Raw genomic sequence first — 15561 nt, forward strand, 5'->3', positions numbered from 1 at the left:
TGTTGATTTTTAGGTAGATTTTTGTTTTGTGCCTTTAAATCATTGTTGACTTCTGGTGACTGTCTGGACTAGTTCCTGCAATTTTTTTTTGCCAAGACTTTCTGGAAACAGCTTGTTACCGACTTCTTATAGCTGAGAAAGAATGGCTGGCCCAAAATCATCCAACTGGCTTTGTGCTTAAGGCAGGATTAGAACTCACTCTTCCCGTTTCTAGCCTGCTACCTTAACCTATTATACCAAACAGACTCATGTATATAGAAATAGAAAACTTAATACTTTTAGCTGCTTTTTAAATATTTGTGTCAGAAGTGGGTTTCAGTAGGTTCTGACCAGTAGCGGAAATTTTGAGTAGTTCGGAAAATTGGTAGTAAAAATTCTGACTGGTCCTGCCCCCATCTATTCTCTGCCTCCCAAGTCCCAGCTGATAGGGAGGAAATGGAGATTTTTGCAGTAACCTTCCCCTGGATTGGGGAGGGAATGGAGATTTTACAGTATCCTTCCCCTGGAGGGGGTGGGAATGGAGAATTTATAGTATCCTTCCCCTGCCACACCCACAAAGCCATGCCCACCAAGTCATGCCATGCCACGCCCACCAAGCCACACTCACAGAACCGGTAATAAAAAAATTTGAAACTCACCACTGATTTGCGTGTATTTCTATATAATACAAGTAGTCCTTGTCTTACAACTGGTAGTTTAGCAACATTTCACGGTGACAATGGCCTTGGAACCTTGGAACAGGTGCTTCATGGCCCTTGAAGCACTTATGGCCATTGTAAAATGTTGTGCTGCTGCCCCCAATCACATGACCACATTTTCAGCACTTGGCAATCTATTCATCTGGCCAGTTGCCAAATGTCCTGTGATCATGTGGTTGTCATTTGCAATCTTCTCTGCTGGCTTCCCCAGAAAGTTAATGGGGAAGCCAGCAGGAAAGGTTGCAAGTGGAGGGGACCTTGGATTTGTGCACTGAGGGATCTCCCTCCCCTCCATGGAGGGAGGGGAAATCCTTTTCTTCACTGGGGGAACAGACTTTAAATCTGGCAAAAAAGAAATGCTAATAAATGTCAGAGTTTTCAACTGTTGAGAATATTTCTGCCCTTCCGCAGGGGAAATTGCTAGTGAACATCAGCATTCTGAGCCTTTCAGAACGTTTCTACCCTTGTGAACGGCAAGGCAAGGGATGAGTCTTTCCTAGAGAATACTGATGTAGTTGCTAAGAGTCAAAACAAACCAACTTGACCACATATAATCAAGGGTAACTCACTGGGATGAAAATGATTAGCATGTGGGAGTGATTAGGACATCTCAAAAGGGATGAAACTCCTGTTGTTATTGTTGCTTTTTAAAAAAAATGGTTTTAGTAAGCTGAAAGTGAAAAACATTTACTACAATTATGCCGGAGAAAATGTGTTCTGTAGCATTGGCAGATTTTATTTTTATCATTTGTTCCTTGGATAGTTCAATATAGGATTTGGTTTGAACCCGTGTCATTATACTATGAAGCCTGCTATAAAGGCCATGCCAGTTTTAGAGATGATGCAAAAGATAGTAACAATTTTTTCCCCTTCCGATTGCCGCAATGGTGGAAATAGAGAGATACAGTATATTGGCTGGAATTCTCTGCACAGGAATTACATTAAATGGGGTGCACCTATGTCTAGCTCACAGGCCCATAACAGTTTCTCCCAATGATTCCTCTGAGCATTGCTGTCTCCCTTTGAAAAGAAAATACAGTAATATTAATTTTATTTCTCCTAAGGGTGCTTTGAAGATTAATGAACAGTTTATTTATGATGATAGAATAGTGCCTTATACTTGTGCTAAGGGAAATGGGTAGATATTGTTGAGGACAGCTGGTCAATTTTTTCCAGTTATTCCTGTCTAATGTTTTCCCGCTGTGCTTTTATCAAGATGGGTTGATTTCCATTATTCCCTCACAGCGTAGCTGTCAGTGGTGCTTGAGGAATATATGCTCTTTCTCCAGGCAAATTAATTTGGCTAAGATCTAGGTTTTTCTTCTTCTTTTGCGGTTTAGTCTCCTACTTCTAGTCTAATTAGCAATAGCAATAGCACTTTGACCTATATATCACCCCAGAGCCCACTCTCTGAGCAGTTTACAATGTCAGCATATTGACCGCAACAATCTGAGTTTTCATTTTACCAATCTCGAAAGGATAGAAGGCTGAGTTAACCTTGAGCTTGTCAGGATTGAAGTCCAGACTGTGGGTAGAGTTATCTTGCAATACTATCAATCAATCAGAATAGAGCTGAAAGTGACCATGGAAGTCTTCTAGTCCAGACCCCTTGTTCAAGCAGGAGAGCCCATACCATTTCAGACAAGTGACTGTCTACTCTCGTCTTAAAAACCTCTGGTGATGAGGCACTCACAACTTCTGAAGGCAAGCTGTTCCACTGGTTAATTGTCCTCACTGTTAGGTAGTTTTTCCTTAATTCCAAGTTGCGTCTCTCCTCGATTAGTTTCCATCCATTGTTTCTTGTCCAGTCCTCTGGTGCCTTGGAAAATAAATTGACCCCCCCCCCCCGGTTTTGGCAGCCTCTCAAATACTGGAATACTGCTATCATGTTCCCCCTATTCAGGGTGGGTTCTAATTTTTTTTACTACCGGTTCTGTGGGTGTGGCTTATTTTGTGGGTGTGGCTTGGAGGTCATGTGACTAGGTGGGCGTGGCTAGCTGGTCAGAGTCATTTCTGGAAGGTCCTCACACTTACGACCAGTCCTCACACTTACGACCCGACACATTTGTTTGCTTTTAACACTGATCAGCTGTAGGACGGCCCTTTGAAGCCCCGCGGCAAGAGTTTAAACAGTTTTTTTCCCTCTAGTCATCAGCTGGGATTCAGGAGGCAGCAATAGATTGGGGGTGGGACCAAATAAAAGGTAAGAATAATGTGGGGGGGGAGGGCAGTGGGGAGAACCGGTTCGGTGACGTCATATCGTCACCGCTACCGGCTAGGCCAAACCGGACCGAACCAGGAGGAACCCACCACTGCCCCATTCCTTCTTTTGTCTAGACTAGCCAAACCCAAATCCTGCAACCGTACTTCATATGTTTTAGTCTCTAGGCATTTAATCGACTTAGTTGCTCTTCTTTGCGCTTATTCCATTCTGACCACTGTGCCAACAAGGCTCCTATTTGCACCTCAAAGTACTTTTTCCCAAATATTTTCAGTAATGCCTCTCCTTGTCTATTATTTTTCTGTACAATTTGCAGAAAACATTACACGAAGATTCAGTTGCTCCAATGCTAAACTGCCCACAATTTTTATTATTATTTAGTATATGATGAGAACATGACAGAAGTAAACACATAAACCTAGTTCTGTGAGGGTATGACAGTGGCCTCATCACTGAATGTTCAATTCAGCTATCCAAATGATCGCCTTTAGTATTGCTTCATGCAGATCTTCTAGGGCAGGGGTGTCAAACTCAAGGCCTGTGGGCCAGATCCAACCCATGAAGTGCTTAGATCTGGCCTTTGGGGGGCCGCCCTAGAAATAGTGAAAGACCGGCCCATGGTGCTTTTGCCAGTGAAAATGGAGCTTGGAAGAGCCAGCCCTCCCAAGCTCCATTTTCAGCTGCAATGGCCTCTTGCAGCCTTGTGTCAAAGAGCTGCTGATCCAGTTCCACAGAGGAATTGTTGAGTCTGTCATCTGCACCTCCATAACTTCTGATTTGGCTCTGCAACCAAACAAGACAAACACAGACTTCAATGGATAATTAGAACTGCAGAAAAAACAATTGCTATCAACCTGCCTTCCGTTGAGGATCTGTATACTGCAGGAGTCAAAAAGAGGGCTGTGAAAATATCTACAGACCCTTCACATCCTGGACATAAATTGTTTCAACTTCTACCCTCAAAATGACGCTATAGGGCACTGCACACCAGAACAACTAGACACAAGGACAGTTTTCCCCCGAATGCCAGCACTTTGCTTAACAACTAATTCCCACAACACTGTCAAATAATTTACTAAGACTATTACTATTATTCTTCCCTTCCTTACTAATATCTATCTCTTCCCACTTATATTTATTTATTTGTTTGTTTTAATTTGTATACCGCCCTTTTCCAGCAGGACTCAGGGCGGTGAACAGCCAAAATAAAACAGAACATACAAAATTTAAAAACAGTTTAAAAATAATTAGATATTTTTGGCCGCAATTTAAAACAATCCAATTAAAATCAATTAAATTTAACCAAAACAGTGGGATCAAGCCAGCCCGGCTAGGTGAAATAAGTAAGTTTTCAGGGCCCAACGAAAAGTCCGGAGGTCTGGTATTGTACGTATCTCTGGGGGGAGGTTGTTCCAGAGGGCGGGCGCCACCACAGAGAACGCTCTCCCCCTGGAGGTCGCCAGCCGACACTGTCTGGCGGACGGCACCCTGAGGAGGCCCTCTCTGTGCGAGCGTACTGGCCGGTGGGAGGCTATTGGTGGCAGAAGGCGGTCTTGTAAATACCCCAGCCCTAAGCCATGGAGCGCTTTAAAGGTGGTCACCAACACCTTGAAGCGCACCCGGAAGACCACCGGGAGCCAGTGCAGCTCGCGCAGGAGAGGTGTCACATGGGAGCGCCCCATCGCTCCCATAATCCCCCACGCGGCTGCATTCTGGACCAGCTGGAGCCTCCGGGTGCATCCCAGGGGGAGCCCCATGTAGAGAGCATTGCAGTAGTCCAGGCGGGAGGTGACGAGTGCCTGAGTGACCATGCGTAGGGAGTCCCAATCTAGAAAGGGACGCAACTGGCATAACAGGCGAACCTGATATAAAGCCCCCCTGGCCACGGCCGTCATATGCTCTTCTAAAGACAGCCGTGCATCCAGGAAGACGCCCAAGTTGCGAGCCCTCTCCGTGGGGGCCAATGATTCGCCCCCCAATAACCAGCGATGGCACCAGCTGGCTATATCGGGACGCCGGGAGCCACAGCCACTCGGTCTTGGAAGGGTTGAGTTGGAGCCTGTTTCTACCCATCCAGGTCCGCACGGCCTCCAGGCACTGGGACATCACTTCAAGGGCATCGTTGGGGTGGCTGGGGTGGAGATGTACAGCTGTGTGTCATCAGCGTACTGATGGAACTCCACCCCAAAGCCACGGATGATCTCACCCAATGGTTTTACATAAATGTTGAACAGAAAGGACGAGAGGACCGACCCTTGCGGCACCCCACAAACAAGGCACCTCGGGGTCGACCGCTGCCCCCCTGTCAACACAGATTGCAACCGATCAGAGAGGTAGAACCACTGCAAAATGGTGCCCCCCACCCCCAACCCCTCCAATCGTGACAACATGATACTATGGTCGATGGGATCAAAAGCTGCTGAGAGATCTAATAGGACCAGGATAGAGGAGCAACCCGTATCCCAAGCCCTCCGGAGATCATCCACCAATGCGACCAATGCCGTTTCCGTGCTGTGCCCAGGCCTGAAGCCAGACTGGAGCGGATCTAGATGGACAGCTTCATCCAGGTACTGTGGCAGTTGCCACAATACCTGGATGATACACAGCTGACCCCGACGTCATCAAAACACTTCGGCATGCGGCCCTGCAAACCGGTAGTTAAGGTAAGTAGAACCCACCCCTGATGGGAGCCTTTCTGCTGATTCTGGATGGACGGATGGATGGACGGATGGATGGATGGATAGCTGGCCCTCCAGCTTGGCAGTGAGGCAGGGCTTTCAGTGCCATTGTAATTATTACCAAATCAAGCCCTGGGAAAGATCATCCTTCTCTAAACTAGAAAGAGAAACTATAGCAACATTTCTCCTCTTTTTATGCAGAGTAAAGGATAGGATTCAAATGCTAGGATGGATAAAGAGCCCCCAATTCAAGTTCAGTTTCAACCATGGAAACTCACTGGGTGACTTTGGACTAGTCACTCTTTCCCAGCTCAGGTTCTCTTAAAGGTTGTTGTTGTCATAAATTTAATAAAAGAAGATCCCCATCTAATCATCACATGTAAGAGCCGTGGTGGTGCAGTGATTAGAATGCAGTATTCCAGGCTAATTCTGTTCACAGCCAGGAGTTCGATCCTGACAGTCTCAACTTTGACTCAGCCTTCCATCCTTCTGAAGTCAGTAAAATGAGGGCCCAGATTGTTGGGGGTAATAGGCTGACTTTGTAAACTGCCTTGAGAGGGCTATGAACTATGAAGTGGTATATAAGATTAAGTGCTATTGCTATTGCTATTGAGCTCTTGGAAAAAAGGTAACGATTAACAATTTCATGAAACATACTGAACCATAATTAGCCAATCTGATTTTAGTACATGATATTGTGAGAGCCGGGCCATTGGGATGGGTGCATAACATTCCTGAGAAAATACTTTATTCTGAGGAATCCCTCACATTTTGAAGAGTTGGTAAGGGAACCTATGCAGCCATCCTGATTTCCAAGTTCTCAGAATGAGAAACTGAGATCTCTGTTTAATTCTTTATCTGAGGACTTTGGAAGAAAGCATTACATGGGTCAACTGCAGGGGTGAAATGCTCCCGATTCGGACTGGCTCGGGTGAGTAGGTAGCGATGGCAGCGGGCAGTTCGGAGAACCAGTAGCAAAAATCCCTGCCCCCGCCCCCCATGCCCAGCTGAGCCGCGCGATTATCAGAGCCTTTTTTTCTTTAAAATGGCTCTGACGAGCCAAGCTCTGACGATCCCAGCTGAGTTGCCTGTGAATCAGGCAACTCAGCTTGGATCGCCAGAGCCATGTAAAAGAAAAAAAGTTTCTACCCCCGCCCCCCGCAGCCTCCAGCTTGCTTACCTTTGCTGATCGCAATGCTGTAATACCAGCAATCCATTGCATCAGCAAGCAACTGAATTTCCCTGCCTGCAATCAAGGTCATCGGTGAGCAGCTCTATCTGCAACTTTAAGACTTGTGGACTTCAACTCCCAGCAAAGCTGGCTGAGGAATTCTGGGAGTTGAAGTCCACAAGTCTTAAAGTTGCCAAGGTTGGAGACCCCTGTTCTATTGGGTAAGTTTTTTTCCCCTTTGGGAGCTTTAAAAAAATAGTTAATTGGTTTTTTTTTAGTTATTCCTTTTTTAGACCTAGCCATTTAAAGTTTAGGAAGTTTTAAATTTAGCTGCTTTTATATAAAAATAAAAATAAATTAAAATAAAATAATATTTGTGCAGCTTTCTGAGATTTAGTGTGTTTCTGTAGTGTTTCCCTCTAACTACACAAACACATAAAATCTCACAAAGCTGCATGTGGAATTTTGTGCGTGTAAAGTGTGAAAGTTGGTTTTTTGGGCTTTTTGTGGCTGTGTGAGGTTCCTGCTTGTTGCAGGGGCCATTTTGGGTCTAGCACAGCTGCTTTTACATTGTGGGTGAACCAGTTGTGTTGTGTTGTGTTGTGTGTGTGTAAAGTGTGAAAGTTGTTTTTTGGGGCTTTTTGTGGCTGTGTGAGGTTCCTGCTTGTTGCGGGGCCATTTTGGGTCTAGCACAGCTGCTTTTACATTGTGGGTGAGCCAGTTGTGTTGTGTTGTGTTGTGTAGGTTAAAAAAGGGCAAAGAAGTGTCATTGACTTGGCCACGCACACCCAGTCACCTTACCACCAAGCCCCGCCCACAGAACTGGTAGCAAAAAATGTTAGATTTCACCCCTGGTCAACTGTTATGACAGGAGACACCCACCCTGATCCCTCATTTGACAAGCTCTCTCTTTTAAAGGAGAATTGGCATTTTGATGACATTCTCATGGGTGGAGTTTGGCTGCACTGTTCTTATAGTTAAATCTTGCATTGAGTTAGCAATATGATCTCCAAGTGTTGTCTTTTATTGTAGTCTGGCTCTATAGCATTTGATGACCTTCAGAAAAGTAAATAACGATTTGATTGTAATCTAAACGCTTGCTAAAATACCAATGGAAAAAGAGACAGAGAGATGGAAAGAATATCTGCCCTCCAATAAGAAGGTTGATTTATTTTCCCTTGCTTCTAATACATCAAATAACTCCCAATGAATCTCATGAAATGATTCCTGCCACAGGTTACTATCTCTATTAAAAAATTCTTGATAAAATTTTGGAACATTTTTCTTTCTCTCGGTAATTTTCTTTCTCTTAGTAATAATTAAGAAAATTGTATATGGAACGTTATGAAAGTCTATTTATGTCCAGGAAGAAGCAGGGTCTGGCAATATTGAAATGGAGATTGATTTATATGTAGCTGGCTTCCCATCTCCTAGCCCAGTGATGACTAACCTTTTTGCCATCGCGTGCCAAAAGCCGGGGGAGCGCGGGGGGGTGGTGTCTTGCGCGCATGTGCCCACACCCATAATTCTATGCACCCCACCCCCAGCGCATGCACACGTGACCCCACCCCGCTTTTGGCATGTGGTGGTCTGGTGGGCCTGGTAGGCCCATTTTTCGCCATCCCCAGGCTCCAGAGGCTTTCTAGTAGCCTGGGGAGGGCGAAAATGGCCTTCCCCACCTGCCCGGAGGCCCTCCGGAGGCCAAAAATGGCCTGTTTCCCGACTTCTGGTGGCCCCAGAAGGCCCGAAAATCAGTTTGCCGGCACACACATGCATGCCAGAGCTGAGCTTGCGTGCCCACCAATGTGGCTCCGCATGCCACCTGTTGCACGCGTGCCATAGGTTCACCATAACAGTCCTAGCCTATCTTTTTTGGCTATGCTGGAGGAGGAGGGAGGAGGAGGAGGAGGAGGAGGAAGAGGAGCTAGTATCTCCCACCAGTGAAACAATGGTACAGAAAAGATTGTGCAGATGTGACTTTTTCCTTTCTGGTTCTTGGGGACAGAAATTTCTTCCTCATTTCATAACAAAATTTCATAACAAAAGAGAAAATAAAAAAATGACATATTTAAAATTTGTACCTTCTTGGAAATTGACAAATATCTTTTTGAGAGATCTGCATTCCTGAAGCTTTTATTTTTTATTTGCCCAGCTATTAAAAGGGGATTAAAGTACAATCCTATACATAAAAATGTAGCATTAGAAATATGCTCTATTTAGAGGAGCTGTTTCTAAGGATTGCAGCTATTGTCTATATGCTCTGTTCTCTTTTGCCTTTTTAAAATGTCTTTAATGATTGGTAAATGGCCTCATTTTTTTTTATTATTATTGCTTTAATCTGTGATATATTAGTTCAAGAACCAAATGGGTAGGAAACAACATACACATAAAAATGCAAAAACATCATTCGTCCTGTTTCTCATGTTCAGGCAATAAGAGGCATTGTTTTTGGTATCAACAGGTTGTTTGGAGCAGGGATCTCCAACCTTGGCAACTTTAGGATTTGTGGACTTCAACACCCAGAATTCCTCAGCCAGTTAAGTCCACAAGTCTTAAAGTTGCCAAGGTTGGAGACCCCTGGTTTGGAGGAATGCCAAAGATGCAGACATACTGGCTAGGCAAAAATAGATCTAGTTATGGACGATAAAAGTAGCTCATTGAAAACTATGAAAGCCCACTGGGAACTGGGAACTGGGAACAGAAGTGGGGAAATGGAGTGGAGTAACTGGGATCCTGTATTCCAATTCTGTAGCATTTTTGTAAATTGGAGCCAAATTATTTTTCTGAGCAGGATGAGGGTGCTCTTGTTTTCCCATCTCAATGCTGCTATCCTTGCACATATCTAGACTGAAGATGGAAGAAAGATTTTTCTCTACCACACATGAACGGCGTTGTTGATCCTCTTGAGCTTTGCAATGAAATGTCATGGCTGCCCTTCTGGGTTTGTAATGACTTCTGCTCAGTTAAATAATAATGAATACTGTTATAGAGCACAAGGATACATCCAGCTTGCCAGCTGCAGCCTCATTTTGTATCCCTCGTGAAATACATACATTTTCCCCAAATGAAGAGTCAACTTGGTACGGTATGTGTGTTTCTGCTCTTGTTCCATGGCATTAACTTTTATGGAAGTCCCTTTTGATTTTAAAATGTGATCTGACACAGGATTCATCTGTCATCTGGCATGCTAAGTGCTTCCTAGAGCCTGGTTTATGAATGTTGGCACAGGAAAATTCTGGTTTGGGATAATCAACCTGTTTCGGCCCACTGAACCTCCTACCAAATATAGAACTTCTTTCTGTTGTATGTGGTGCTTTTTTCTTTCCTGCAAATGCGATAACGTATATTGCTCTTTGGAAAGCTTATGGGAGAGAAGAACTGAATAGGAGGCAGTTAATACTCTTGTAAATCTGAAATGCTAACAACAAATCACACGTCTCCTTTCCGTAACGTGATTCAAGCAGAGATGCTAAAGACCTTTTCTATTTTTGGACAGATGACAGAACATACTGCACTCAGATTTGGTGTTACATAGATTATCTGACTATGGAAGGCCATATATAAAGGAAAAAGGCAGGAAGCTATGTTAATTCATTAGAAGAAAAGCTGCACAATAACTTTTTGACACAGGTAGTTCTCAATTTACGATCACAATTGAGCCCAACATTTTTGTTGTTAAGTGAAGACATTTGTTCAGTGAATTTTGCTCCATTTTATGACCTTTCTTGCCATAGTTGTTAAGCAATCACTGCGGTTGTTAAATTAGTGACATGGCTGTTAAGTGTATCTGGTTTTCCCATTGACTTTCCTTGTCAGACGGTCACAAAAGGTGATCACTACAACGGTCATAAATTGAGTCAGTTCCCAAGTGTCTGAATTTTGATCACATGACTGATGGGGATCAGTGGTGGGTTCTAATCGGCTTTACTACCGGTTCTCTTTGTGCATGCGCTTTGCGCATGATCCAATTCAACCGAACCGGGCCGAACCGGGAGGAACCCACCATTGATGGGGATGTTGCGCGCTTGTAAGTATAAAAAATGACCACAAGTCACTTTTTCAGTGCCGTTGTAACTTCAAACAGTCACTAAGTAAACTGTTGTAGGTCGAGGACAACCTGTACTTCATTAGGATCAGATAATATATTATAAATTAGCAAGCCAGCTTTTCCCATTCTCTGAAAATCTCTTTGAGCCTGAACCTTTTACATTGAGGGATGAACATTTTGGAGAGACTGAGGACAATGATGCAAAATGGATGGGGCTAATTTTTCTTGATTTCAGGAGCAAGTTCTTAATGCTTAAAATATGCTTATGTTTGTTGTCAAACTTGGATTGTACTTTTAATGTTTTTCAGAACAGATAAGAACTGTGCCATCAATTTTTCAGCCACAGAAGCCAGAGGAGTTTGCAGATGTCAAAGAAGGTAGCTCAGTTGTTAAGACACTGAGCTTGTTGATCAGAAAGGTCGACAGTCCCTAGTATAGGTCTCCTGTGAGAGGAGTGGGTTGGACTAGATGACCTCCAAGATCCCTTCCAACTCTGTTACTGTTGTTAAAGGACTCAGGGATATAGTTTGCTCACCCTTGGATTAGATATTAAGCAGAAAAAAACAGGGAAGAAAAGAGGAGGCTACAACATGTGGCATGAAGGATGAAATTTCTGCTTTTATTGGATTAAATGACATCTACAATTTTTATAGCACCTAGGACAGCATCATCCAATTAACTCTGCAATCTTCATTTACATTTTAAGATTAGAACTATTTGAAGCATCCATCAGTCAAAAGTCATTAGGCAATTATTCTGTCTTTCCCTCTTTAATGGATCCTTTTTTGTTGCTGTCAATAAAATGAAGGAAATGGTGGGAAAATAATGGGAGAAATTACAAGAAAGACAGTATTATCTGAACCAAATCAAATTATTTAAAAAGGCTGGGATTGATTGCTCAATCTTTTTAAAGTCTTTTCTAGAAGCAGCCTGTGACCAGATTAATATGTTGGCATTTCAACAGCAAATTTACCTTTTTTCCCTTCTCTCTTCATCCTTTGCATTTATTATTAGTTTGGTAAAGGTTTCTGACAACCTGGAAGCTTGCTCAGTATTCTGCAATCAGCCAATTTTTTTTTTACAAACTTTAACAAACCTAAAGAAGGGCTTAACATCCAAGGAGTCATGATGATGTGGTGATTAGAATGCAGTATTGCAGGCTGACAAGTGGTGGGAGTCAAGTAATTTAACAACCGGTTCTCTGCCCTAATGATTTCTTCCAACAATCAGTTTGCCAAACTGCTCAGAAAGTTAACAACCGGCTCTCCCGAAGTGGTGAGAACTGGTTGAATCCTACCACTGAGGCTGACTCTGCAGCAGTTCAACCCTGACCGGCTCAAGGTTGATTCAGCCTTCCATCTTCTCAAAGTTGGTAAAATGAGGACCCACATTGCTGGGGGCAATATGCTGATTCTGTAAACTGCTTAGAGAGGGCTGTAAAGCACTGTGAAGCGGTATATAAGTCTAAGTGCTTGGATATTCATTATCCAGTGGTAATATCTCTCCTTAAAAGAACCCAGTAGATCAGATATAAAAGTGGGCTACTAATGGTGTTACTTTTCATACATTAAAACCATGTATGTAAAGTCACAGATCACTAACTTGAGTCAATAAACACATTTGGAAATTTGAGATCATATTAGAAGTAGTTATCAAACTGGGCTAGATTGATAAAAAAAAAATCCATTCAAAAGAAGGGAAAATGTCCTATCATCCTCAACAAATCTCTAGGACACTATTATCCCAGTTTCCCTTTGTATTCTTTTCTTGACAGGCATACCGTATCTAAGCAAAACTTTTGAGTGACAATCCTTGATTTATGACTACAATTAGGACCAGAATTTCTATTGCTGAGCAAGGAAAATGTTAAGAAAGTCACACTTGGTTTTACGACCATTTTTATCATGGTTGTTAAGAGAATAATTGCAGTTGTTAAGTGAATAATGCATAATGAATTGTAATGCTTAATTTCTTATCCATTTGAGACACTTTCACCATAATGTCCTTTGGGGAGATTATATGGATTATTGTAGGATCTTTAGAAATTTTTATGAATGGCTAAACATGTTTCCTAAAAAAGAATCCTTCCGAGACCAAATGCTGAACTGGGTGGGGGGCGGGACATCATTGTTAGACTTCTCCATTCTATGAGTTGATGCCTCCCTGTTTACTCCACTAGCTAATCTTGCTAAAGCAATAGACCTTAGATCTGTCAGGTTTTCTCTTTATGCTCAATGTTGTCCAAAATGCAAGCTGGTTCCTCTCCTTCAAATTAAGCAATGGCTCAATTATCTATTACCTTGATTACAAGGAGGTTATGAAAGAGGTAAGTGACCACTCAAAGATGAAACCTAGTTTAATTGCACTGTGAGAGAGATCATTAAAGTGGCAACATTGGGGAAAGAAGATGGTGCTGACTGAGGAGCTTGCCTCCCCCCCCCAAAAGGAACAATTTATATGCATTGATCACATGGAAAGGCACACTTCCAGATGTTGACTGTCTCTTCTGGCCCTAATTCCGACATGTACAAATATAGTTACACAAAGATATAGGCAATGTTAATTGGGTGCATTTCATAAAGAAGACAAGCTGAACAAATTTCTCCATGATCCGTACAAAAAAAAGGCCAGTTTGTGGAATTGTTAGAATTTTAGTGTTAGAAGGTGTTATTTATTTTTCCAGGTGGTCACCCACCAGCAGAATCTAAAACTCTGCTCAGTTAATGAATCCAAAATAAAGCACCTTCAATTTTGTGGTGCAAGAAAACACCTCAAATTTAAAATAAAATTGAATTTTCCAATTGCTTTCATATTATGAATTCAGCAAAGTTAAACTGAGATGCACAGTATTCTTGGAATGTAAAACCGACATTAAAAATATTCCAATCCTTTTATTTATTTATTTATTTATTTTTAAATTTGTATATCCGCCCTTCTCCCTGAGGACTCAGGGCGGTGAACAGCCAAATAAAAACATAAACTACAAACATTAAAATACAATTAAAAAGATATATATAAATTTGGCCCCATGATTAAAACCAATAACAAACAATTAAAAACATTTTTAAAAGTGTTAGGCCAGCCTGGCTTGCGGGAAAAAGAAGATTTTAAGGGCACGGCGGAAGGCACCAAGGTCTTGGATTCTCCTTATCTCTGGGGGCAGCTGATTCCAGAGGGTAGGTGCCCCCACAGAGAAGGCCCTCCCCCTGGGGGTCACCAGACTACATTGTTTGGCTGATGGCACCCTGAGGAGGCCTTCTCTGTGGGAGCGCACGGGTTGATGGGAGGCCGTCGGTAGCCTCCCATCGACCTGGGAGGCTTTAATTGGATGATATAAAAAGTTTGGTCCTGGTTGCTTTATACAGAGACAGGTGAATCTGTAGAAGGCATGTGTATCTCTAAAAATCAAGACTAGTTGTGAATGTGTCTCTTTAGACTTTTTATGTGTACACTGCATGCATCTCACCAACATGAAAAATGGTGGAGTTTCATTGTGTGGTTGCACCTGCCATCTTGACTCTTTGAGACCCCCTGCAGATGTCACTGCGTGATAAATGGAAAAATATATAGCTATATAGCTTATTATACCTCTGGAATTATAGTAAAGTAGAAGTGTTTATTCAACTCCCCTGCACCTTTAATAGTTCTAATATAATAATATAGTTGTTAAAACAATCTTAAAGGTTTTGTTAGTTAGTGAAGGGGGTTTAGCTAGAACCCCAAACCTGTTGGACATACTTCTTTTTAGAACTGGATTGACACAATACAAATTTATGTCCAAAATCCTACTAAATTAAATAGCTATATCTACAGTACATGTAAAAAATGGGATAAATGTTCAAATATAAATTACAGTTATACACATCAAGCTCTATTAAAAAAGAAATCAATGGATGCAAAAGTCTACATTATGCGCTTAAGTCCCAGTATTTTCAAGAGAATAAGAGATTGGAGATAAGCCTGCGTTTTCCACAGCAACACAATTGTATCAGGGCTGTGAGTTTGCTTGTGCATCCTGTCAGATGTGGTTTAGGTTTTTCCTTCCCTCTTGAAGCAGGGAATGTGTGAGAATTTGGCTGAACTATGAAATGTGCAAGCAATCCAACAGTTGTTTCTTACAATGGACTGTATCAGCAGCAAAGATTTTTCAACCTTGGCAACATTATGTTGTGTGCATTTAAATTCCCAAAATTTAATTTTTGGAAGTTGAACTCCCTACATCTTAACATGATTGCCAAGACTGAGAAACACTGAGCTAGATAATACCCCTTGGGGTATTGAATGTCTTAGGGCAGGGGTGTCAATTTCATTGAGGTCCGCATCAGGGCTGTGGTTGACCTCGGGGAGCTGGCTGGGCGTGGCTGACTGGGTGGGCATGGCCAGCTTGATGCCACTCCACAAACTGCTGGCATGTTTCCTCTTTGCATTGGGTGGACCAGCCCGAAGCCACACTGGCCCGATGTTTCCTCTTTGCATTGGGTAGACCGGGCCGAAGCGATGTGGGTCTGCCCCTTACATTTTCCAGGATGGCCCCATGGGCCAGATACGACCACATGTGATTGACACCCCTGTTTTAGGGGATTGCTGGAATAAAAGAAAATTGCTCATAATTAAACAGAGTTCCATTGGAACTACCGTACAGTATCATAATCCCTGCAGGTCATCCGACACTGATTTGGTCCTTTGGAGAAGCTCTTTGTGGCTACAGAGACTTATAATGGGAAAGAAATGCTAGAACCATTTGT

At 42.7% G+C, this 15561-nt stretch overlaps 1 protein-coding gene across 3 annotated transcripts in view; it reads right to left on the reverse strand.

Annotated features, from left to right (window-relative positions):
- Positions 1–11414: 11414 nt before the first annotated feature.
- The window catches only part of LOC117667692 (uncharacterized), a 36251-nt gene continuing 32104 nt past the window's right edge, over positions 11415–15561 (reverse strand). For all 3 annotated transcript variants that reach the window (XM_087883333.1, XM_087883332.1, XM_034421252.3), the window contains one exon: positions 11415–11607. The gene's annotated coding sequence lies outside the window, so the exon portion shown is untranslated. The remainder of the gene's footprint in view (positions 11608–15561) is intronic.

This window comes from Pantherophis guttatus, chromosome 1 (genome assembly GCF_059756535.1).
Source record: "Pantherophis guttatus breed Tessera chromosome 1, ASM5975653v1, whole genome shotgun sequence".
NCBI lineage: Eukaryota > Metazoa > Chordata > Lepidosauria > Squamata > Colubridae > Pantherophis > Pantherophis guttatus.